Below are 23805 nucleotides of genomic sequence, written 5' to 3' on the forward strand. Positions count from 1 at the left end.
CACAAGGCGATCAGAGATCAAGCGGCTGTCTCGCCAGACGCCAGAGCTGACCCTGTCTTTTGTGCTGTTGCTTAAACCCCCTGTTTGTGCATAAATCTACTTTAAAAGCATAAATCGCAGAGTACAGACTTAAACGACCCTGCCCATTGTAGAAGCGGTGAGTTCATCGTGTCGTTCACATGCGCACGTTCACTCATCCCACTCACGTTTAATGAGTTTTCCTTACTGTGAAGTTTTACAAATACCAATGACCAGGCCTCGGGCTCAGGGATTCTGACTCAGTTGTTCACCAGTGGGACCTGGGAATTGGTCATTTAAAAGAGATATTCAGGTATTTCTCGGGTTAAGAACCAATCTTATGGGAATTTTAGGTTTTCCTTCTTTCTTTTCCCCAGTAGAAGTGATTATTTGAAGAATGGTAGTGGGTGAAGGTGGACTGACCCCATATAAGTAATAATAACTAATAAGGCTGGCAGATGACATTCGCTTCTGCCACAGCGTCCCCCACATTTGACATCTTGTTGAATTTCTACAGCAGCCCCTGTGAGATAGATATTATTGCCCTTGAGGAAAAGATAATCAGAGAGTGTGCCCTAACATGGCACAGGTAGAAGTCTTTATTTTAGAGATTTATAGTAGTTATACGCGGTAGTTGGGTTTATCCTGCAAATTCATTCATGTGTGGAATTCATTCTCCGTTCATGATCTCCCACCTTTCCTCCCCTTTCCCTCCTGTTCTCCCTCCCCTCTCCCACTCTCCTTCCTCTGCTTTACTAGACTTCCTTTCACTCGTCTGTTTTTCTATATTTGACTGGATTTTTTACTTATGCATACAGGGGAAGTTCCCTGTGGCATATTTATATGTGCACGTATCACTATTTTTAAAGAATCCATTCTGCGTCGCTCCCCTCACCTGTCCCTCCACTCTGCCTCTGCATCTCCTCTTCCACACTGCCGACCTTCCCCGCGTCTCCGTGTTATCCTCCCCTCCCCTCCCCTCCCCCTTGGAACTCGATCTTCAGATCTGGCTTCACAGGCATGTGTTGAGACTGCACATCCACTGTCACCTTAGTTTCAAAATATTTCAGGGGAGCACCTCAGAGTCATGACCTCATTCCCCGGTGCTGTTCACGGCAGAGTCTGAGCATGCTGAAGCAGAGGTCCCAGGACACGGAGGAGATGGACCACCCAACGCCACTCGGCTGGATCCATCTAGAACTCCCAGGCTTTCTCTGCTGTGCCATGTTCCCTTGTTTCTTTGGCATATTCTGATGAGAGGCTGAGGTGGTGGGGCAACAGGAAGGCGGTAGCCGATTGGATGAGAGGCAGACACCTGACCCAAGCTGGGCCAATCACGTATACTTTCCCTTTCTCACTCCCTGTCCCCTCCCTCCAGGTATGTGAGTTGGCACCTGAGGGGACTGGGCCAGTTCTAGCTCCAGGTGCTGACCAGGGGCGTTGCAGGGATCAGGAGACTAGGGGGCAGGTGGGTCAGTCAGCCACACAATCACATGAGGGTGGACTCTAAGGGGTAGGTATGCTGGTAATGGCTCAGACGTCCATGGAAGAGTGGAGACGTCCCGTGAACCCTGAGAGGTGCAAGCAGAGAAGGCGCCTTTGGCTCCTACTGACTTTCCAGAGGCCATTTGTTCTTGTGGGGTGCCTCCCTTCAGTTCCTGCCCTTGGATTTTGTGAGAGACCCTGGACTTGATACAATAAATCCTTCTTATTTGAGCAAACTGAGCGAGCTTCCTCTGCTTTAAACCAAACAATGCTTGGCTAGGCTAATGACTATATTTTGGAACACAGAAGTTTGTGATTTCCAACTCCCTTAGATGGGTTACATTCCATTCCTAAATATCCCTAGCTTACTCTCTCAGGCTGGACTCTTTTAATTGCAAATGACAGAAACTGTAATCAAATCGGTTTCAGGGAAAAGGGACATTTCCTTGGCTCTTGTAATTGAAATACCCAGGGCTTGCTTTTGGCACAACTGGATCTGGTGTATGAAGCATCAGGAAAGTGCCCCCTGTCCCCCACCAACTCTAGGAAGCTTCACTCTCTGCCAGCCACTGTAGTGACACACAGCCACCAGTGGCTCCCTGCATGCATCCTATTGGTTTAGCAAGCCCACTGAACAGGGAGGGCCTCTTTGCAATTAGGGTCAGGAAAGACCCCACCTGATTCCCAAGCCACCTGTGCACTGAGAACGTGCCAGGAACTCAACTGGGTCTCCCATGGTCCAGGAGGCCCCTCCCTGGCCAAGAGTTGGTCATCTCAAATGGCACCTGCTTCTCCTGAACCGTGAGGAGTGAGCACAGGGTGGTTCTTTACAGAGAACCTTGGGGTTTATTTCTGGATGGGATTTTAGACAAGCAAAAGCGTGTCCATTAATTTACCTAGTTGCTGATTGTCCCATCTTCTTTGTTTATCAGTAGTTTTCTTTCTTAGTTTTTCCAACCAAATTTATTGCTGCCTTCTTAATTTTGGCTCTTTCCTTATTCTTCTCAAGGAACTCAAGCTGGCGGCATACGGGCCCTTTGTTGATCTTCTTGTTTATGCCTTCTGTTTCTTTTATTTTAAAGCAGCATTTAAAAAAAAAGTTTTGGATTTAGGTAAGTCATATCATCTTTGTATGAGGTGCTTATTATAGTTAGTAGGACAATAAATTAAACATTAATTCCAGTATAATGATTCCAACTCTCAACAGCCCTTCACCCTTGGCTGCCTTGGAAATAGTCATTGATCCATGTCTCCTTGAAATTCTTTAAACCTGCCTGACTCTCCTCTTTCTCTCTGCCCACTAGTTTACTCCTGCTTCATGATGTCCTCGTTCTTTTCTGGTCTTTTAGATTCCATGGCCCCCAGGCACTGCCCTGCCCAGCACGCCCCCCAGCCCAGGGGATCTCAACCTCATGTGCATGTCCACTCCCCACCGGCCTGCTGATGCCCCTGGGAGCTCAGCCACCTCTGCCCAGAGCCCTTTGGAGGCAAGACCTGGGCCAGCCTCCATGCCTGTGTCCCCTCACATCTGCCAGGTAACATTCAAAACCGACCTTGGCATCTTCCTGAGAAATCCCCTTCTGCTTTCCCTCCACCATTCCCACACATGGACTTCTGCCTCCCCTCCTGAGCCTCCCGTCTCCCTGGCTGCAGTCATGCCCAAGCCCATGGCCCTCTGGGGCTCCTGTGATGGGCTGACAGATCTGACTCCATGAGAATGTTCTGGGCCAGACTCTAAGCGAAATGACTAAACAGACTCCATTTTGCTCTGAGACTCCATGTTATGTAGGAAATAAGCTTCTCCCATGGGAACACCCGCCTCTGTGCCCATCCTCAGTTACTTGGTGTGACATATTTAATAATATACAATGACAACTCCTATGTAGTAGAATTGCTCTCTTTTGATTCCTATTGCTCCTAAACAATGTACCATGTGAACAGTGACTGTGTGGATATTAGTAGCCATTCTTTAGTTTGAACCTAGGTAAGGGTCATTTTGATCCACTTCCCCCTCTGTCCATGATCTCATGATGTTAATGTGTAATTTCGAATCATAGCAACAGACACTTATGATTAAGGTGATTTTTGGTATAAGAACCCCTACAACCCTGTGATTGGGGCTGTTCTCCCAATAGCCATTTTTTGGGGCATTGTGTGAGACAGTCAGCCGGCCGGCTTAATAAAGACTCTCAAATTTGGACTTCTCAGTGGTGATTGGTCTATTCTTAAGTTGCGCCCCATAACACTCCCTGTCACCTTCAGGGTATAATCTAGTCCAGGGTGGGCAACACCTCTTTATTGAGGGACTGAAAGTACTTTAGGCTTTGTAGACCCAGCGTTGAAACCGAAGATTCCACGTAGGTACTTAGCAAACACGTAAAGGACAGCTCTTTAAGATGGTAAAGCACCTTAACTCACCTACAAAACCAGTGGTGGGCCAGCTCTGTCCCGCAGGCCCTGGCTCAGCTCTCACCCCTTTGCTACCTGCTCATGCGGTGGCAGAGCTGCATGGTTGGGAGGGTCACGCTGCACCTTGTGTCCTGCCTCTGCCTGGTGGACTTCCCTTTCCGCCAACTCCTCTGCAAGACCACTTCGTACCCAATTTTCAGGACTCAGTTCAACCATGCTTGCACTTGGACGGATGCCTACACGCTCCTGCATGGGTAGCAACACAGAAGTTCCCTCTGAGCCCCAAATTCATTGCACTCTTCCCACCAGACCTGGCCTCACGTGGAAGCATAACTATTTTTTCAAGTACCAGACTGTGAGTTCCTTGATAAGCCAGCTGGGTCTTATCCATCCTGTGCTTTCAGTAATTAGCACAGGGCTGGGCCCAGAGCACACATTTAATAATCGCGGACTGGCACTTAATCACGTCACGTCTATTGTTCACTGGTGGAGAAAGAGCATTGTGTCCTAAATAAGCTCCTGCCACCTAAGCACCTTAGGGCCAATGTTTCTAGCTCGGGGAGAGCTATTCCCTTTTAATAGGTGGAAGGGTGTTTATGGATGGCTGCTTCCTCCTGGCACTGTCCGGCTCTGGGAATATGGAGGCGATGGAGATGAGGGTGCTTTGCTCCGCCGAAAGACCATGGCTGTCTCCAGCCCAGCTGGCTGTTCTCAGAGTGCTCCCATCTGTCACAGGATCCTGGACTGCAGACACAGAATCCTTCATGGTGGCTGAGGAGAAGGGTTCAAAGCACATGCTCTGCTCAGAACACAGAGCGTGTTCCTCTCAGGAAATGCACAGCACACAAAAAAGGAAATTGAATGTGTAGAAGAGGAGAGGAGAACCAGAGAACTAGAGAAGGCAGTGTGGCCCAATGCCACCACGGACACAACCATTCTTAAATGTGTGGGTGGCCATTTTTTTTCTGTGATTTTCCTCGTTGCTTGATTTTGTTCATACAGAGTCTTTCCTGATTTCCCCCCTTTCTTAATATTACATCTAGAGAATTGTTCCAGGCCCCCGAAACTCTTTGCAAATGCTATTTTTAATTATTGCTTAATGTTATTATTATTATTACTACTATTACTACTACTACTAGTACTACTACTAGTGATTAAATCCAGGGATACTTAAGCACTGAGCCACATCCCCATCCCTTTTTATTTTTATTTATGGACAGGATCTCACTAAGTTACTTAGGCCTCGCTAAGTTGCTGAGGATGGCTTGGAACTTGTGATCCTCCTGCCTCAGCCTCCAGAGCTACTGGGATTATGGTGTGCGCCACTGCATCCAACTACTACTTAATGTTTAATCAGATGGCCATACCGTGATTTAGTCTCCAGGTGTTGGAGTAATTTCTGTTTTTTATTCTGTCATTGATTTCTACTCTCATTCAATTATGATCTGATAGAACACAAGGCAGTATCTCTATTTTTTTTGCATTTCCTAAGGGCTGCATAACATATGGTCTATTTTCAAGAAGGTTCCATGTGCTGCTGAGAAAAAAGTGAATTTGCTTGTTGATGGATGGAATATTCTATATATGTCTATTAAGTCTAGGTTATTGATTGTGTTATTGAGTTCTATGGTTTCTTTGATAGGTTTTTGTTTGGAGTATCTATCTAGTGGTGACAGCGGTGCGTTAAAGTCACCCAGAATTATTGTGTTGTGGTCTGTGTGATTCCTGAAATTGAGAAGGATTTGTTTGATGTACAGGGATGCGCCATTGTTTGGGGCATAAATATTTACTATCATTATGTCTTCCTGATTTATGGTTCCCTTAAGCAGTATGAAATGTCCTTCTCTATCCCTTCTGACTAACTTTGGCTTGAAGTTCACTTTATCTGATATAAGGATGGAAACCCCCGCTTTTTTACTGAGTCCATGTGCGTGGTAGGTTTTTTCCCATCCTTTCAATTTAGTCTGTGGATGTCTTTTTCTATGAGATGAGTCTCTTGCAGGCAGCATATTGTTGGGTCTTTCTTTTTAATCCATTCTGCCAATCTATGACTTTTGACTGATGAGTTTAGGCCATTAACATTCAGGGTTATTATTGAGATATGATTTGTATTCCCAGTAGTTTGGACTTATTTTTGGTTTTTAAGTTGGCTTGCTTTCTCCTTTGAGTGGGTTTTTCTCTAAGGTAGTTCCTCCCTTTGCTCACCTCCTCATGTTCATTTCCTCCTCATGGAATATTTTGTTGAGAACATTCCGTAGCACAGGCTTTCTATTTGTAAATTCTTTTAACTTTTATCATGGAAGGATTTTATTTCATCTTCAAATCTGAAGGTTAGTTTTGCTGGGTATAGGATTCTTGGTTGGCAACCATGTTCTTTCAGAGCTTGAAATATGTTGGTCCAGGCCCTTCTAGCTTTATCTGGGTTGAGAAGTCTGCTGCTATCTGTATTGGTCTCCCCCTATATGTAATCTGATGCTTTTCTCTCGCGGCCTTCAAAATTCTATCTTTATTTTGAATGTTAGGCATTTTCATTATAATGTGCCTTGGTGTGGACCTGTTGTGACTTTGTGTATTTGGTGTTCTGTAAGCCTCTTGTATTTGATTTTCCATTTCATTCTTTAGGTTTGGGAAATTTTCTGATATTATTTCATTGAATAGTTGTTCATTCCTTTGGTTTGTATCTCTGTGCCTTCCTCAATCCCAGTAATTCTTAAATTTGGTCTTTTCATGATGTCCCATAGTTCTTGGAGATTCTGTTCATGATTTCTTACCATCTTCTCTGTTTGGGCCACTTTATTTTCAAGATTAAATATTTTGTCTTCATTGTCTGAGGTTCTGTCTTCCAAGTGGTCTAGTCTGTTGGTGATGCTTTCCATTGAGTTTTTTATTTGGTTTATTGTCTCCTTCATTTCAAGGATTTTTGTTTGTTTGTTTTGAGATTCTCTATCTCTTTGTTGAAATGATCTTTTGCTTCCTATAGGTGCTCTTTCAGCTTATTGGTATTATCTTTCATTGCCTGTATTTGCTCTCTTATCTCATCCTTTTCTTCGTGAATCATCTCAGTCATGTATAATCTGAAGTCCTTTTCTGGCATTTCTTCTAACATACTGTCATTGGATTCTATTACTATAGAATCTAGATTTGTTTGGATCATTTTCTTCCCTTGTTTTTTCATGTTGTTCATGTATCTTCCCCTCTAGCAGTGCAGATCTGGGGTATTGCAGATTCCCCCCATAGGCTTATAGTGGCCCTATAGGTTTCCTAAACTTTTTCTTTAAGGAGAGATCAATATTAGCAGTGCCCAAATCATACAGTATGCAATCCTAGACCAAATAGCCCCTATGAGAACATTAACAATATTGTCATAATAGACCGAATGAGTTCAATTATTATCTTCAGTATAACGAACAGATTTGCAATAAGGTTTGCAGTTTCTAATGGAGGACAAAGAGGATGCAGAGGGATGTAGGATGTTGCTGTTAATGGGATAAGAAAAGAATATACAGAAGTTCTAGATAATAGAAAGGGGGAGAGTATAATCAAAAGAAATTGGATGTTAGCATGTAAAAAAGGGAGAAAGAGACTCTGAGGGAACAGGTAAACAAAAGGAAAAGAGAGCAAGAAAAGTAAAGAAATAAAAACTTAAAATTGTTCAATAACGAGTAAAAAGAAAATCTACACTATAACAGTCATATAGTATTCAAACCTCTCAGTCTTCAGTAGCCTGATGCATTGTCAGGTACCTGACAATGAGCTTCAAGTCTCCAGCAGGCATCTCAGGAGGATTTGCCCCACCTAAAGATGGGAGCTACGGCTTCCGGGATTATCCAAGATGGCTGCTCTGGCTTCCAAATGTGTTGGCAAATGGGGAGCTGCAGCTTGGGGTGTGGACGTGGTTGGCTGGAGGTCCTGGAGGCGGGGTGTGGTTGGTCAGGCAGGGGTCCTGGAGGTTGGGTGTGTTTGGTGTGGTTGCAGGATCCTGGAGGCAGGGTGCAATCTGTTTGTCTGGGGGTCCTGGTGATAGGGCGCAGTCAGTCGAACTGGGGGTCCTGGCGTCAGGGAGCAGTCAGTCGATGTGAGGGCCCCAGAGGCAGGGAGTGATCGGTCGGGCTAAGGGATCCTGGAGACAGGGGTCAGTCAGTCCGGCCAGGGGTCCTACGGGGCCTGGCTGTTGTCTCAAAATGGCAGCAACCACATGTAACCAAACCTGCAGGTACCGTAACAGTGAACTTTCAGGCAATAGCAGGCAGCTGGTGCTCCACTGATGGTCGGCGATCAGTTTGCTGACTGTTGTTGGACAATCGGGAGGTGAATCTTGGGTGGTGGGGGATGGACAGGCAAGAGGCAGGCAAATGGCGGATGACAGGCACCTGACAGTGAGCAACCTTCACTCAAAAAATGCCCGATATGCGGGCAGACTGCAGGTGATCACAGTAGACAAACGGGGTAAACAGCAGGGGATCGATAAGCAGCAAAAACTGCCTCACCAAGAAACAGATATCCTCTGATTGAAACCAGAGTTACGGAGCGACAAGGAACGCAGCCCCCCTCTGGTGTGCCATCTTGGATCTCCCCATACCATGACTTACATCTTGGTGAAAATGGTCCTGGCACCTAAAATGAAGGGAATGGATCATTTGTTGATTCTCATCCTCTGATTCTGGATTAAATGTCAAATTTATTTCTTTGCATACCCACGTAAGCAAAACACAGCCTATGGAGATGAAATTAGGACTGGAACAAAGGAGGAGTTCTTCCTCCCCGACCCCCAGCTCTGACTTACAAATGAGAAAGCTAAGGTGCAGAGAATTCACGGTCGATTCTGGAGGCCACAACAGGCCTGTGATTCCATGGCACCCAGCACAGGATTCTTCTTGAAAAACGAAGTTCTGGGCCCTGGTGACTCGGGAAGAATGGAGCCACGGAGAGGGCGAGCTTCTTTCCTGTTCAGCACACTGGTGTTCAGCACGTTGCGTGCGCTGCTCACATCCAACCGCCCTGGGCCCAAGGGCACCACCTCCACTCCCTCTCCCTGCTCCTGGGCAGTGAGGGAGCAGGGGACTCTGCTCCTCCCGCAACTGCCCGTCGTCAAAGGAAAGGTGCGTTCTATGCACGCAGATGTGGGCATAAGTGTGTGTGTGGAAGTATTATTCCATTTATTCCACTCACTTGTGGGGACAGGTCCACCACCAAGCCCAGCTGGCTAGTGCAAGGATTTGGTCCTATCCTGGCACTGACTGAAACTCAGACATGCGTTTCACGATCTCTTCTGCCAAAGAGGTAAGTAAACACCTTCAGAGAGCGAGCAGACTGAATGAGAAGGACTCAGGCCAGAGGAAGCCTTGCTGGGCCGCCTGGGCTGGGAGCCCCGGGGACCCCACAGGACCGCCACCTTTGTGCTCTTTGAGAATTGGGGTCCTGGAGGGGCGGCCACCTCAGGCATTGCGTGCACCCACCTTTTTTGGGTAGGCCTCAGGTTTCTCTGAGAGGGAGAGTGAACCAAAGCTCCCCTTTCCAGGAACATGACCATCCCTATTCACGTGCTTTCTGGGAGGACAAGACGGCTCCTCAGCATATACAATTCTGTCCTTGACTTTGAAATGAAAACCATGGTCAGCTCCCCGGCCCTTCAAGCTGTTCCCCAGTGCTAACCTCCCGGCTCTCCTGAGACCCTCCCCACCTCATCTGTCAATGTCCTTTTATCTTTACCAATATTTCCTAATTAGATTAGAATAAGCCCCTTTCGGTCTTGGTTCCGAGGCACCTGTGTGCTCAGAGTTCAGGCCTCGGAACGATGACCCTGCTGTCCCAGGAAGACTGGGTGGGAGGAGAGAGCCGTCCTGCTCCCCTTCATCACCGTCGCCTGACGGAGGCAGGGCGGGTGGCTGGCCCCAGCTGAGGGCTCTGGCATCTCCCATTCTGAAGCCTCGCCACCCTGGCTGCTGGCCTGACTTCCTATCAGAGGGTCAGAGAGAGGGCGAGATACAGGGGGCGTCCCAGCATCAGGTGAGGATGGAGCCAGGCCAGAGTGCTGATTTATTGAGCATTTGCTGTATGCCTCCTCTTCACCCGCGTTATCGCTAAAGCAACTGGCATCTCCTTGACACAAGGAGGCTGAAGGCCAGGGAGGCCGAAGCTCTTGCTGGAGCTCAGGTAGGGAGGAAGTGACGGCCCGGATTAATTCCAGGTGGCACGTGATCTCAGAGCCTGTGTGTGAACCGCCAAGTAGCGTGTCTCTCCAGTAGGGTGTGCAGGGGAGGCTGAGCTCAGAGGTGGCAAGAGGGGAGGACAGAGAAGAGCGGAGCTAGGAGAGGAAGCGGGGAGTGGGCAGAGCCGCTGCCTCAGCTCGGTGGGTGAAGCCGGCTCTGAGCAGGCTGACGTCCTCCCGCCGCTGGACGATGACCTGCGCGTGGCTCTGCTCAAGCAGGGCCCCTGCTGTGCTCCCAGTGTCCTCCCGCGTCACCTCTGCCCACTTCCCTCCGCACTCTCAAGTCTCCCGCTCTCAACTTCAGCTGGGCGGGCACCTGGTTCTCTCCCCACGCACTGCCCGTCCCTCTGCCCGAGCCTGCTGCCCTTCCTCCCTCAGCCCGGCTGACCTCGCCTGGAGGCCTCCTTCATCTGGGGGCAGGCGGCTTGGAATCATCCTCCAGATCCTGGCTCACTGTGTGCGTGAGTCCACCAAGGGCTTTAAGATCTGCTTCCTGGGTCATGGCGACCCGGCACCGTACCCGCCGTCCTCGGCTCACGGGGCCTGAGCTGCCATTGTCCTCAAGCTTCCCCTCGTGGAAGCCCCCCTGACCCTGCGAGCTGGGTACTTCTGGGCAGTTCCACTGGCATTTCTTCACCCCACAGGTCTCTGCTGCCTGGGTGGACCCTGCCGTCCTTGTTGGGCAGGAGCTGCTTTGAGGTCTCCGGTCTTGAAGCTGCTGGTGGGGTCTTCTGGGGTCAGCACCACCATAACTGCAAGATTCCCCCAGGTGCTAAACGTTCACCTTCTCTGCAGACGTGATCTGAAGGAAGCGGCCTAAAAATAGTGGAAGAAAATCGATTTGCACTGTTGTGATCTAGAACTGTAAGTCACGGAGAATTTCAAACACACTGCCAAGCAACGTACCCCCTCAGCCTCCGCAGCTGCCAACTGGGGGGCCAGGGGCCCGGCTCAGGGGTCCTGCTCCTAAGGACCGCGTGGGCCACTGAGTGCAGGAGAAAGGGCGGGGGCGTCTCGAATGCGAGTTAGAAGAAGATTTTCAAAGTTGGGTGAAAGCAGGGCTCCTTTGTAGGAATGCGCACTGGCTGAGGATTTTATTTAATTCATTAATAAATGAGAGATCCATCACTATGGCAGTGACAGACGAGGATGGCGTGTGGGCGGCAGTGCAGACCGAGCGGAGCGCGTGCATTCGGGGTGAGTGGCAGGATTTGAAAGAACCAGTTTTTAGCTGAGACATTGTTGCTAACCCTGGACCCCCGGGGCTGGAAGGTGAGTGCAGCGGAGAAGACCTTAACTTGGAACAGCACATTAGCTCGGTGCCTTAGCCAGGAAGTGCAGAGCTGGAGGCTGCAGTGCCTCATTTAGAGAACGGTGAAGTGGAAACGGACACGCAGAGGCCTGAGGTCTGTGCCAGGGTGATGCACAATGTGGCTGATAATAAGACCCAAAATCCCATGTCCAACATGCCTAGGGACAGAAGCATTTCTGACAGCCAAGGGTCTTTGGACTTGGGAATATTTGCATATATATCATAAAATATTCTGGGGATGGATTCCAAGTCTAAACACAAATTTGCCTATGCTTCATGTACATGGGCTTCATGTAGCCCAGAGGGAATTCTATGCAATATTTTAAATAATTTTGTAAATGAAACCAAGTTTCACAGGGTGGAATTTTCCTCTTGTAGCATCCTACGGTGCTCAAAAAGTTCTGGAGTTTGGAACATCTAGGAGTTTGGATTTTCGGATTAGGTAGGCTCCATCTTAATCCTTACCTGTATTGAACTGCTGGTCTGGAAGCTCCATCAGACACAGTGGAAATCATGGTGGGCTCAGCTCTGCACGGGAGAGAGACAGGAAGTCATCTGCCTGCAGAAGAGAGGGCTCCACGCAGGTTGGTCCTGGAGGGCTCCTCTGTGGTGAGAAGTCCAGCCCCGCACTTCCTCACCAGGGCTGTGCCCACATGCGCGGCTGCAGGGAGTGGAGGGAGGCAGGGTGGGAGGGGAGTGCTCTTCCATCTCAATCACTGAGCCCTGGCTTGACAGATGTGAAAAGCAAGTCCCTGAAAAGGCTAAAAGTTTGTCGAATGCCACAGCGGTGGGGGTCCCTGCAGCCTGCAGCCCTCCCCCAAGGCCAATTAGCTCAGAGCATCCAGCTCCGCTGTCTGTATGGGCGCTGTCCAGAAGCTGCCCCACCAGCTGGAAATGCCTCCTAACCACACTGCCCCACACATCAGCCACTAGCCATGGGTGGAAACGGGCGTAAAGTGTGTCCGTGAGGAACTGAGTCTTTAACGTAACTTCATTACGTTCAAATTCAAGTAGACATGCGTGGCAAGGGGCAGCGACTCAGACCATGCAGCTCTAGCCAGGGTAAGCTGCATGTTTCCTAGGAGGGCAGCACAGGACCCCCTGGCACCCTTTTTGTCTGACCCCTTCCTGGGTTTGAGGATGTTCTCCATTGTGGGTTTGTCTCCCTGTGGCAGAAGTCCCAAGTCCCATTCTCTGTCCCCCTGTGTCTGATGCAGGCCTGTGACATAGGCTTCCCTCCCTGACCCAGGCACCTGGTGGGCCCAATCCAGGTGAGAAATTGCATGATCATTGCTCCTGACTGAGCAGTCCAGACCTTATCCTGGGGCCTACCGGAGATGCAGTGAGCCACCAAATGTCCTTCCACAACCTACATCTCTGCTTGAACTAGATATGAATATCTCCAATGTTTGCAACTGAGCATTCTGACTGATGAGAGCAAAAAAACTAAAAAACCTGCCCAGGAGCTTTTCACCGACAGGAAAGATGGTTGATGTGTCAGTCAGGCAGGCTGGGTTTAGCTGCAGGAACAAGCACCCCAAAGCCTCAGTGCCCTGTGCTGTCACGGCTTACTTCCCACACACACCATGTGTGCTGGTCAGTGCAAGGTGTCTGTGTTGTCCAAGTCCATCTCCGCTCCGAGATGCAAGTGCTTGCAGCAGCCCCCGACCTGACATGTGGATGGGTCACAGGAGTGACAAAGGCACAGTGAACCACAGCTGCTGAAAGCATCTTCTCGGAGTCGGGGTGGAAGGAGGTCACTGGGCCACTGCCAGTTCAACAGAGCCTGATAGATGGAGGCTCACAGGAAAGCTTACAGGCTGTTTGGCCGTACTGTTCTACATTGACCAGAGCCTCACATTCCTGTGCTAATCGTCCACCAACCAACAGGCTTAGTCCTTTAGATACGTTATCTTCAGTTTCACGATGACCCCGTTTTGTTTTGCTCTGTATTTTACAGGTGAGCAAAACTGAGGCTTAGCAAATTGGGTGTGTAGCCCCGAGTCATGGTTAATAAGCTACAGGGGCAGGATTGGAAGCAGTTTTCTCCGATACCGAATTCCATGCCCATGCATGCTTCTTTTTAAGTCATCTACTACTTTTAATATAAGGCAAATCTTTGAGAGAGGTAGAAATACACAAGATTTCTGAAACAAAACAAAACAAAACAAAACAAAAAATCCAAAATCAAAAAACCCCAACCAGACCCACCTTCCCTGCGGGTTAACATTCTCACAATCAAATGGCTCCACCTTCCCAAGACGTTTTTGAAATTGTTAAACCTGAGTCACTTTTGTCCACAATTCCATTTCTTTTTGGTGGAAATAGTCTCAGGACTGTAGCTTAACTGTCACAGCAACATGTTGAAAGAACAAAATTCTTCAGCTAATTTTAAGACCTCAGTTTGTCTCTAAATTCATGTTTTGTTTTTGGAATAGTGTGACCAATAACCATCTCCCATCCCCTTCCCCCACATCCATTGCCCCCAGAGGAAATGCCAAAGAAGCTGGGTATGCGACCTTCCAGGCATTGGTACCCTCCATGTAGAGCTTTTAATAATTTAATTTTACACAAATGGAATTATGTTATGCCGGCGGCTCTTTCCGTGAGCGTCCCTTTATCTTACCCTGGATATATACAACCACCTCATTCAAATAAAGCCTCTCACCTCTGCACAGCGGAGTTTGAATTGTGACTATATCACACGCTGCTCCCCACCCCCACCCAGCTCTCCCCTCCCTCCTCTCCTGCTGTGGCTCCAGCGGAAGGCATTTCTCTGTGTGTATGTTTTATTACCTGGAGAGGGCTTCGTTTGTTCCTGCCTGGAGCTGGTCTTTAGTGGGAAGGAAGCTTTTTAAATACTAATTATTCTGTTCAAGAGAAAAAAAAAAAAAAGACGCCCCAGATGGGCCATTCAGCAGTGCTTCCTGCAAACTCCTAACTCGCCCCCTGTGCAGTTGGGAGTGAGGGAGGCTGGGAGATTGGGCAGGTGCGGCCACCCAGGCCTGTGCCCAGCACCGTGGGACCCCCCAGGTGCAAAGCTCTGGTTCTCTTGGTGGTCTCTGGGTGGACAGCATGCCTAACATGCTGTACAGGGAAACACCACCCCACCCAGCAAGGGAAACCGAGTCCAAGGACAGTGAACGGTCAGCTCCTGGTTGCTGCCTGTCAGGTCCTCCTCGTGAGCCTTTGCTTCCACTTGAATAGTTCACTGAGTGGCCAACACTGAGGCTTCATCCCCATATGTGCAAGGGCTTTTAAAAATCATGCACATCGCAAGCATTTAATTTTAAAGGTCCCTGGGGTGGGGGGCCTCTGTGAGCTTGACAGCTGAATGTCCAGGTTCAAGAAAGAAGCCAGGCGAGGCGCAGGCTGAGACCCGGCTCCTGGAAGGCCCTCCCTGGGGGCTGTCTTCAGGGACCCAGCCGGCCAGCCTCTCTGTCACGGTTCCAGAATTAATAACTCACACAACTAATTAAGAGCAGTGGAGAATAATTAACATCTGTGCAGCCAGACAGCTTTGCCTCGGGACCATTAAGAAGCAAATCCCAAAGTGAACCAGGCACAATGAGTGGTAGGTGTCCCAGGAGAAATCCCGGCCTGCGTGCTCCTGGCAGACACGTTCCGGGATGCACTTCCTGGGCTCCGGGGACAGTCTGGAGGAGCTGCCTGGTCACCTGGGGCAGGGAGGGCAGCCCGGAGCTGGCTTTATAATGTCCGTCCCACCTGCTCTCTCTCCTCCCGCCTCATCCTGCTCCCTCCTGGGATCACCCCTCTCTCCCTCCCCCATCTCTACACACACACCACACACACATCACACATACACACATGCACTCCACACACATGTTCAATAAATAAGTACTTGTAGATTGTCTGCTAGTCACCTAGGTTAGTTTCTTTGACTTCTTTTAATTACGGAGCAGAGGATTTTAGGTTGCTGAGTTAGTACTGCTGGTTCTAAATTTGCCCTTCTCATAATAATGCATAAGAGGAGAAATACATATTTCTTCTCAAGCATGTGCATCTCATACATATGCACACTTATAGAAACCCTTCACATGTGTATGCTTCTTCTAAACACACAGTAGTATAAATTGCAAAGCTTTACCCTCATTTTTAGTGGCTATATTAGTTAAAGCTATTTCGATCGTAAATAATTCAAATATGTTGCAAACTAATATAAGCCAAAGAAAGACATTTTATTTGAAAATACTGCAGTCATTCATCAGATATGGGCAACCTGACAGAGCAAAGGTTTGTCTCTCACTCTTGGCACAGACCCACTGGTCTTCACTAGGAGGCTCAACAATGCGGTCCAGGGACTCAGGCTTCTTCCAGCCGAGGGCTCCCTTGGGCTTTGGATCCTCTGCTGGATGCTGCTGAGGGTCTGTCTGTGAGCCCGGGAGGCCCTGGGGGAATGGGAGCCACGCTGGAGGCGGAGCCTGTCACTGCTCCAGGGGCCTGGACTCAGTGCCTGGGAGGCTGGGCCTGCAGCCTACTCTGTGCCCGAAAGTAAGAGGAGAACAAGGGAAGCAGAGCCCCTGCCACAGCAGGAGAGGCAGGCTGGCCTGGACAGACGTGAGCGATGCTGGTAGATCCTAGCTGTGACAGGGTGGGCGCTCGCTCTCTCTGTGGCCACATCATCCATCTTAGCTTCTCTCTGAACAATAAATCATCCTTCCCTCTGTCTCTGTCTCCCTCTTCCTTCCCTGAGCCTGCGTAGTTTTGTCTACCAGTGTGTGCTGTCAATAATAACACCTAATTCTACTTATAATGTCAGCAAATAAGAATTCTTTTTTGGGGCGGGTACCAGGGATTGAACTCAGAGGCACTCAACACTAAGCCACATCCCCAGCCCTATTTTGCATTTTATTTAGAGACAGGGTCTCACTGAGTTGCTTGGTGCCTCACTTTTGCTGAGGCTGGCTTTGAACTCATGTTCCTCCTGCCTCAGCCTCCAGAGCCACTGGGATTACAGGCATGCGCCATCGTGCCCGGCAAATAAGAGTTCTTTTAGCAATCCGTGGTGAGGGTTCCACCTTGGTGATGATCTCTCTGAAGTGGAACCGTAGGCTGAAATCTAAGGAAGAGGAAGGGTCCCGGGGTGAGACCTGGGTGCTGAGGAGCAGGCAGAGGGCACAGCCTTCCTCATGCTGGAGGTTGGGGAGGCTGGTGGTGTTCCTGGGTGGGATGCCAGGGTCTACCACAGTGGAAACCTGTGACCCTGATAAGAATGTTGGTTCTCTTCTCCAGATCTAGAGTCAACTCTTCTCTTTAAACATCCGTTCCTTAGAACAGGCACGACTTGAGCACTTTGGTTTTTCCTCCTGAGCTCCCTAGGATAACAGTTGCTGGAGCAGGGTGGTTTCAACCACACACTTCACAGAGCCCGGGGTTGGGAAACCTGGCCTGAGCTGAGCCAGCTCCTGTGAATGCCCGACAACCACCGGCCCTGAGATCTGATTAGTGAGAACATTTGCCACTAGAAAGCGGAAATGAAGTCACTGAGAGTTAAAATCCTGGGAATGTTTTTTATAATGTGTAATGGCCTGAAAATTGATAAATGGAGCAAGTCTCAGGCAAAGATCAAGCTGGGATGTCCCAGGCAAAGGCAAATACTGTATGATATCACTCATATGTGGAACCTAAACAAGTCAAACTCAAAAAAGCAGATTGTAGAATGGTAGTTACCAGAAGCTGGGGTGTGGGGCTACCACCTGGGAGATGTTGGTCAAAGGATATATTTTAGTGAGAATAAGTTCAGGAAATTGTACAATATGGTGACTATAATCCATACCACTGTATTGTACACTCGAAAATTGCCAAGAGATAGAGTCTGCCACAGTGTCCTGCAGCTTGATGGAAGGGTGTCTCTCTTAGTACTCTTGCTGCAGTGCAAGCAAGAAGAGCCAGGTCTGGTTTGCTCTGGTGAGGAAGATACTCACCCGAGAGAGAGAGGCAGATCACTGAATTACTCGGGCAGAAAAAGGTGCAGGAAACAGGCTGGGAAACTCAAGGAGCTGTGTAGCCTGAACCACCCCCAAAATCACACACAACCAACCGGATTAGCCTGCTGCTGTGCTGCCACTCACGTAAACAGTGGCCCAGCCCCACACGTGCCTGGGTTTTGTTGCTGCAGCCAGCTCCCCAGTCAAAGGCCAAAGAGGGAGCGGTTGATTGGCTGAGGTTAGGTCAGTGTTGTGACTACCAGAGTGAAATGATTCAAAGGCTCAGGTCTTCGCTGAGACCATCCAGGCAGCAGAAACCATGCTTCAGGGGTTATAGAAAAAGAGAAGCATCTTCTCCACTCGCTGCTACCACCTAGCGAGGCTTGAAAGACAGAAGAAACTACAACTCCCAGCGTGCATGAGGCATTTCCTGTCCTGTCAGTCCTCTGGCTTCCCAGCCCTTTGATTTCTGAGGGCTTTGGTTTCTTGTTAGAGCTTGCTGTGATGGCGAGAGAGTGAGGATGTGAGGAGAGAGAACACCCTGAACGTGACTGCTGCGGGGCAGCAGGACGTGTGTGTGGCTGGCCAGCAGGGCTGTGGGTCCCTGAGAGGGGTCTGACCCAGAAATGCTCTTCCACTTCCTGTTAGTCATTTCTCTCAGTGGAAATGGATGCAGCATGTTGGCCCCACATTGAGCCCCCTTTTGGATTACTGCTCTAATTTTTCACCCTGTATTGTTTTCATATATATTTTAATGGAGAGTCAGGAGGGTGTGAATCAGGGATTGCTGATACCATGCTACTCTAAATCAGAAGCCATATGGAAAATTTCAGCTGAGCACTTCCCCTAAATGATGATGAATGGCAAATTAGACTGAAAAATGAAGATCCTACTGTATAAAAGCAGAAAAACGGCCTTTTCTAATTGAACAGGGTCTCAGCTTCACTGAATTTATTGTTTTCTCTTCTTAGAGAAAAAAATTCTATCCATAATAAATTCACCAGTGCTTCTAGAGTGAGAGAAATCTCATTTTTGTTTTACATTTTATTATACTGTGGCTCTTCTATAAATTAGGAGTGATCATGCCACTAGGAGAATTTATCCAAGCCGCAGGCAGGGAGATTACTTTATGGTAGTATTACACATTGCTCTTCTGCAAATTCTTCCATGTTTCTGATACTCTAGAGGAGACAGAGGCTGCCTCTTGTACCGCAGAGTTTAATAAATTTATTGGCACATATTTTAAGAAAACTGTTCAACCTTTCTCTCCTTCCCTACTAAACTCACAAACCATCCTTAATCACAGGGTCTTTTGTTTGCTGCATTTCACTGCTTAGATTCTAATGTTGCGTCAACCTTTTATTATTTTAACAGAAAAACCATCTTCAAATGCTTATGTGAAAGTCAGGAGAAATAAACAAAGTTGGCAAAATAAAACAACAGAAGTTTTCTGGGACCGTGCGAAAGACGACTGGCCCTAGGTGCTGTTAACTTGAGTTCCGAAGGCGGTTCTTTCTCGAGGAACCAGCAGTCTCAAAACAGCAGTCAGCAGGCTGCTGAAACAGCAAGTCTGCACACGAGGAGGGGGAGAAAACCGTGCCAGGCTCGGTCCTCCCAGCGGGGCAGTCCTGGGTTAGTGCGGACTGCCGAGGAGCATTCTTCATAAACCGGCTACGTGAACATGTAAATTCCGAATCCTCACTTTTCCTCCCAACTCCTCCATCCCTTGCTTTGTCTTCGGTTCTGCGACTCTTTGTAGGAGATTAGGAAGCTCATTTTTCACGGGTCGGCAGGAGTCCAATGAATCATGAAGGAAGGGTGATTTATGAAGGCAAGTCACTCCCTCATCTTCCACATGCATAAAAAATTCTAACTTATTGTCACGATACAATGACCTGTTTCCTACTTATAGCTGTGGTCCTGGGAAAAATCAAGTACAACATAATTTCCATGTAAAAAGATCAACTTATGAGCCCCCTGTCTTCGGAAGGCGCACAGTGAGCTGCACTCTTCCTTCGTTTTGGCAGCGATGCAAGCTCCAAGTTAGGACACCCTCTCCTGCTCTTGACAAAGAGGGAAAACGAATCGAGAGCCTTCAGGACACCGTTTCTTCAGAGCAGGGTCCTTCTTGGTGGCTATTTCTGATTTCGACCCTGGCACCTTCCCGGACGGCTCCTCGCTCTTTCTCCGACAGTCTGAATTCCGGGCTGCGGCACGCAGACCCTCTCCCGCCAGAATGCGGCCGACTACGCGACTCGCAGTCGAAGTCTCGAGAGCAACCGGCTCCCGGGCGCCTGCAGACGCCGCCGCACCAACTTCCGGGGTCGGACCTTCCGTTGGTCTCGCAAAAGGCCTGTAAAACCGAGCGGTCCGGCACGCGCGCAAGGACGCGCTCGGCCGGCCAATAGGCGGCCCGCCCATGCTCACGTGACTCCGCCGGGTGGTGACGTCACTCTTCCGGCCACCGGAAGTTCCGTCGGAGTCCGCGGGGGGCGGAGCCAGGGCGGGTGCTGTGTCGCCAGGCAGAGGCTGTGGGCTAGACTGACAGCTTTGCCTCAACTGTTTTCACGGAACGGGGTCAAATTGTCCCCGAAAACAATGGTTTTAGTTTTGTTTAACATTTTAATTTTAAATTTTGCAGTCAGTTTGAGAGGGACAGACGTTCCTCATAGGACTTAGGAGGGGAAAGACTCCCCGTCTGTGTCTTCCCGGGACCGCCCAGCCGCGTCCCGCCCGGGAAGGGTCGGGAAGACAGGGGCGAGGCGGCAAGGCTCCGAGTCAGCAGTGCACCCGACGGGGACACGCCAGAGGAGCCCCAGAGGAGACGCAGGCCCGCCGGGAGGGCTGGAGAGGGGAGACAGGGAGGAGCGAGCGGCCTCCGCAGAGGCCCATGGAGGCCGGGCACGGTCCTGGAGCCCCGAGGGTGCACACCGAGCTGTGTGCGAGGAGACCCGGGCCCGGGAAGGCCATGCTTTAGGGACTCTGGAACCTGGACAAGGATTTCGGTTATGATCAGAATGTCAGAGTGGCCCCAGGCCAGTGAGAGACCGGTCACTTAGTCCTGGGGATAAGACGCAGAGGTGCTGCACATCTGGAAGACCTTGGCCTTTCCTGGGAGCATCCGCGGGAGAGTGGAGGAGTTGATTTCACACCCACCTCAGGGGTGGAATTCCCGACCCCTGACGGCAGCCCACTCCAGGAGGACGATTCAGGTCCAAGTACCTGTTATTTTGAAGTAGCGGCTGGAGGAGCGTATATATATTTAAGAATGGTCAGAGCACGGTGGTCAGGAAAGCAGACAGACCCTCTGTTGCCGGTACGCAGGCGTAAGGCACAGCTGTGATGCACCCCTGCCTTGCAGCTCTGACGGTGGAAGTCTGCATCACAGCCATGAGAGGAGTTTAGAACAGTGCCTTAGAGACTTTTAGGAAGGGCCCTCTGTTCTCCAAAATTCTGAGAGTCTGACATTCCATTGCAAAAATAGGTGATTAAATATAAAGAGAAATGAGTTCTCACTGAAATAGAATGGAACACTTGGATTTTCATGAGCTGCTAATGGGGTGCTGTATGATTTATGAAAAATACTTATGTAAGTTATTTATACTAATTAAAAAGTTTCACTGCTAGTTCTGTGAGGGTTTGAATCATACGGTGTGGCTTGGAGCAGCAGTTCTCAAACTTTTGAGCCTTAGGAGCCCTTAAGCCTTTGATGTGAGAACTTTGAAGAACCTGCCTTAGAAAATTGCAGAAATGGCTAGCTTATATTCCATGAGCCACAGGAGAACCTTCGCAGGGCCTGAGGCCTTTAGAAAGCTCCACCATAGGCCATAAGAGAACAGGAGTGGAAGAGGCAGAAAACGTTTTGTTATTACCCTGGACGAGGTTTTAACTTTTGCATTTCTAGGAAGCAGTGTGGGAACTCCTCCAGGGAGTCTCGGGCCACCCTGAGAGATGCTGGCCTAGAGATTGATAACATAGGCTTTCAGTTCACCTGTCACCAGGACTGGGATTCTCTCTCTGAGAGTTGATACTTCCTGCTATGAAATGGGTGCAGTAAGACTTCCTCAGTAGCTCATGGAGAGGGAGGTCATAGGCGGTGTATCCACTAAGAGTTTTTATGTTGAACACAGTGGGAAACTGACCCACTTTGCTAAAGGAAAAGGAATACAACTAATAGCTTAATTTTCTTAAAGGTCTGTAACAGCTTGGTCTCCAGCTACTGCCTGATCCACAGTTGATAGTAATGAGGATCCAGCTCTGCATCTGGGCCCTCCTCAAAGTATGGCTTTGTCTCCAGAGTGACACCCCAACATGCAACAATAGTAGTATAATTTCCAAGCTCCCCTCCCATCCTCAGAGCACTGCTTTGGAGCACTCCGTCGGCTAGAGGAAGATTACCTCTTCTGATGGTTTCCACGGACGGAGACAAGTTCTTTTTCCAGGGTGTGGTTCCAGGTGTTGAATTTACACATCCATTCCGAAATCACTCGCTGTCACCTGGGGGAAGACACACTTGTTTGAAGGCAGTTTGAACTCATGCCCAGAACCACGGATGAAGTCAATCTACCCAAACCCTTGTGGCTGGAAATATGGAAAACTGATTCCTCTAAAGAAAAAGTGAATGCTTTTCATGGTAGGAGAGAGACATGCTGGGAGAAAAACAAATAGATGGCACAGTCTGCTGCAGAGAACAACTCTGCAGAAACAACTTTCTTCCCCTAATTTGAGAAGTCCTTTCGCCATCCTCACTCCTAGGATCATGCACTGGTGAACAACATGAAACCTCTCTGGCTATGTGATTTGGGGTGGCCGTCTTCCACCCCATCAAACCAGCCTGCAAGCCTGCCTCCCACAGATCACCCTCTGAGTTAACGTCTTAGCTCTGAAGCATTCCATAGTCAAGTAGCACTGAGACAGCTGAAGAGAGGTGCAGGAGAGGGAAGGGAAGGCTGCTCTGAAGAACAGGTAGCAGGGCAGGGAACTCGGCTGCAGGCACTGCCCCCCGCTGGACTGGATGCGGACCTCCAGAGCTCCCCAGCGAAGACGCTGCCGATCAGCTTCCATCAGCCAGCTGCAACTCCAGGGAGGCTCAGGCCTCCAGTACAGGCTGCTCTTCCAAACCAGAGCCTTAACCCACACCTTCGAAGGCACACCCGGTAAGTGGCGCTGTTTCAATATGTCCCAGATGCCTGAAAGTCGCATGAGTTATAAAACGGTAGTGATCAGAGTTGATGTGATGTCTTTGAATGCTTTTATTTACCCACATGTAGAAAGAGGAGACTTTACCTGTGGATTTTTTTTTTTTTTAGTTCATTTTAGGATTTTATGATAGCAGCCCCTAATGCTGTTCTCTTGCCAACAGTTTTATTTATAGTCCAGCACATTCTGTTTCACTCTGTAATAGAAGAGCCTAAAGAATTAGATCTGAGAGACCCAGGGTTCTCCTGATGGAAATGCTACCCTCTCCCTCTGGAAAGACTCCTGGACTGCTTTGAATGTACTCCACAGGTGGCTGTAAACAGCCATTACAGTGGAAGATCTAAGAACCGTTCAACCATCTGTGGATTGGGTCAGCAAATTTATGGGACGTTTTGGACCAATTTTGTAAGTTCTGCATCCTCCTTATAGAGAATAGAGATGTTATATAGATTAAACAAAACTACCCATAAATTCACAGAGCAGGGGTATCATCATTCTTCCTCAGTGTGCTTCTGTCCAGCATCATTCACCATACATCATATGGTGGACATGTTCCTATTTTAATAGGAATTGCTTCAGAAATTTAGTGAACATAACTAGGCTATCCATTTCTTATTTGGAAAATCGACAATTTAAGGGAAAGAAGTATTTGTCCTGTTTCTCATATGCAGTTTATTTCAGGGTGAGCAATAGACTTTATCACTATGTGAAAGTTGTTCATAGAGGAATGCTATGTAAAAATGGGGGGAAGTCACAGGGTTTTAAAGACACTGTGCTGCACTCTTTAAAGAAGCAATTGATTCAGACTGCGACCATCAGTAGGTGAAGCATTAGATGCTTTCAGGGAGCAGGATTCATTCGGCAGGACCTACTGATTGCTCAGCCCAGAGGATGGAGCACACCAATATATGCCCAGATGAAGTGTGAAATGGTCTCACATTCAAAAAGAAAACCCACAAGCACGGACTGGCTAAAACTAACATCTGATATTACAGGTGTTGGCAAGGAGATGAGGCAACCTCAGCTCTCCTGTGTTCATGTTGGGAACGCGTGTCAGTCAACATTTTGGAAAACTGTGGCAGGTAATTTTGAAATGCAATGTGTTCTTAACATTCAATGTAGCAGTTTCATCAGGGACTTATGCAAAAGAAACAGAGCATGCCTGTACAAAGAAGTGCCCAAGAACACTCATGACAGCCTGGCCTGTTGTAGCTCCAAACTGAGAA

This window comes from Sciurus vulgaris, assembly GCF_902686455.1.
Source record: "Sciurus vulgaris genome assembly, chromosome: 19".
Lineage (NCBI taxonomy): Eukaryota > Metazoa > Chordata > Mammalia > Rodentia > Sciuridae > Sciurus > Sciurus vulgaris.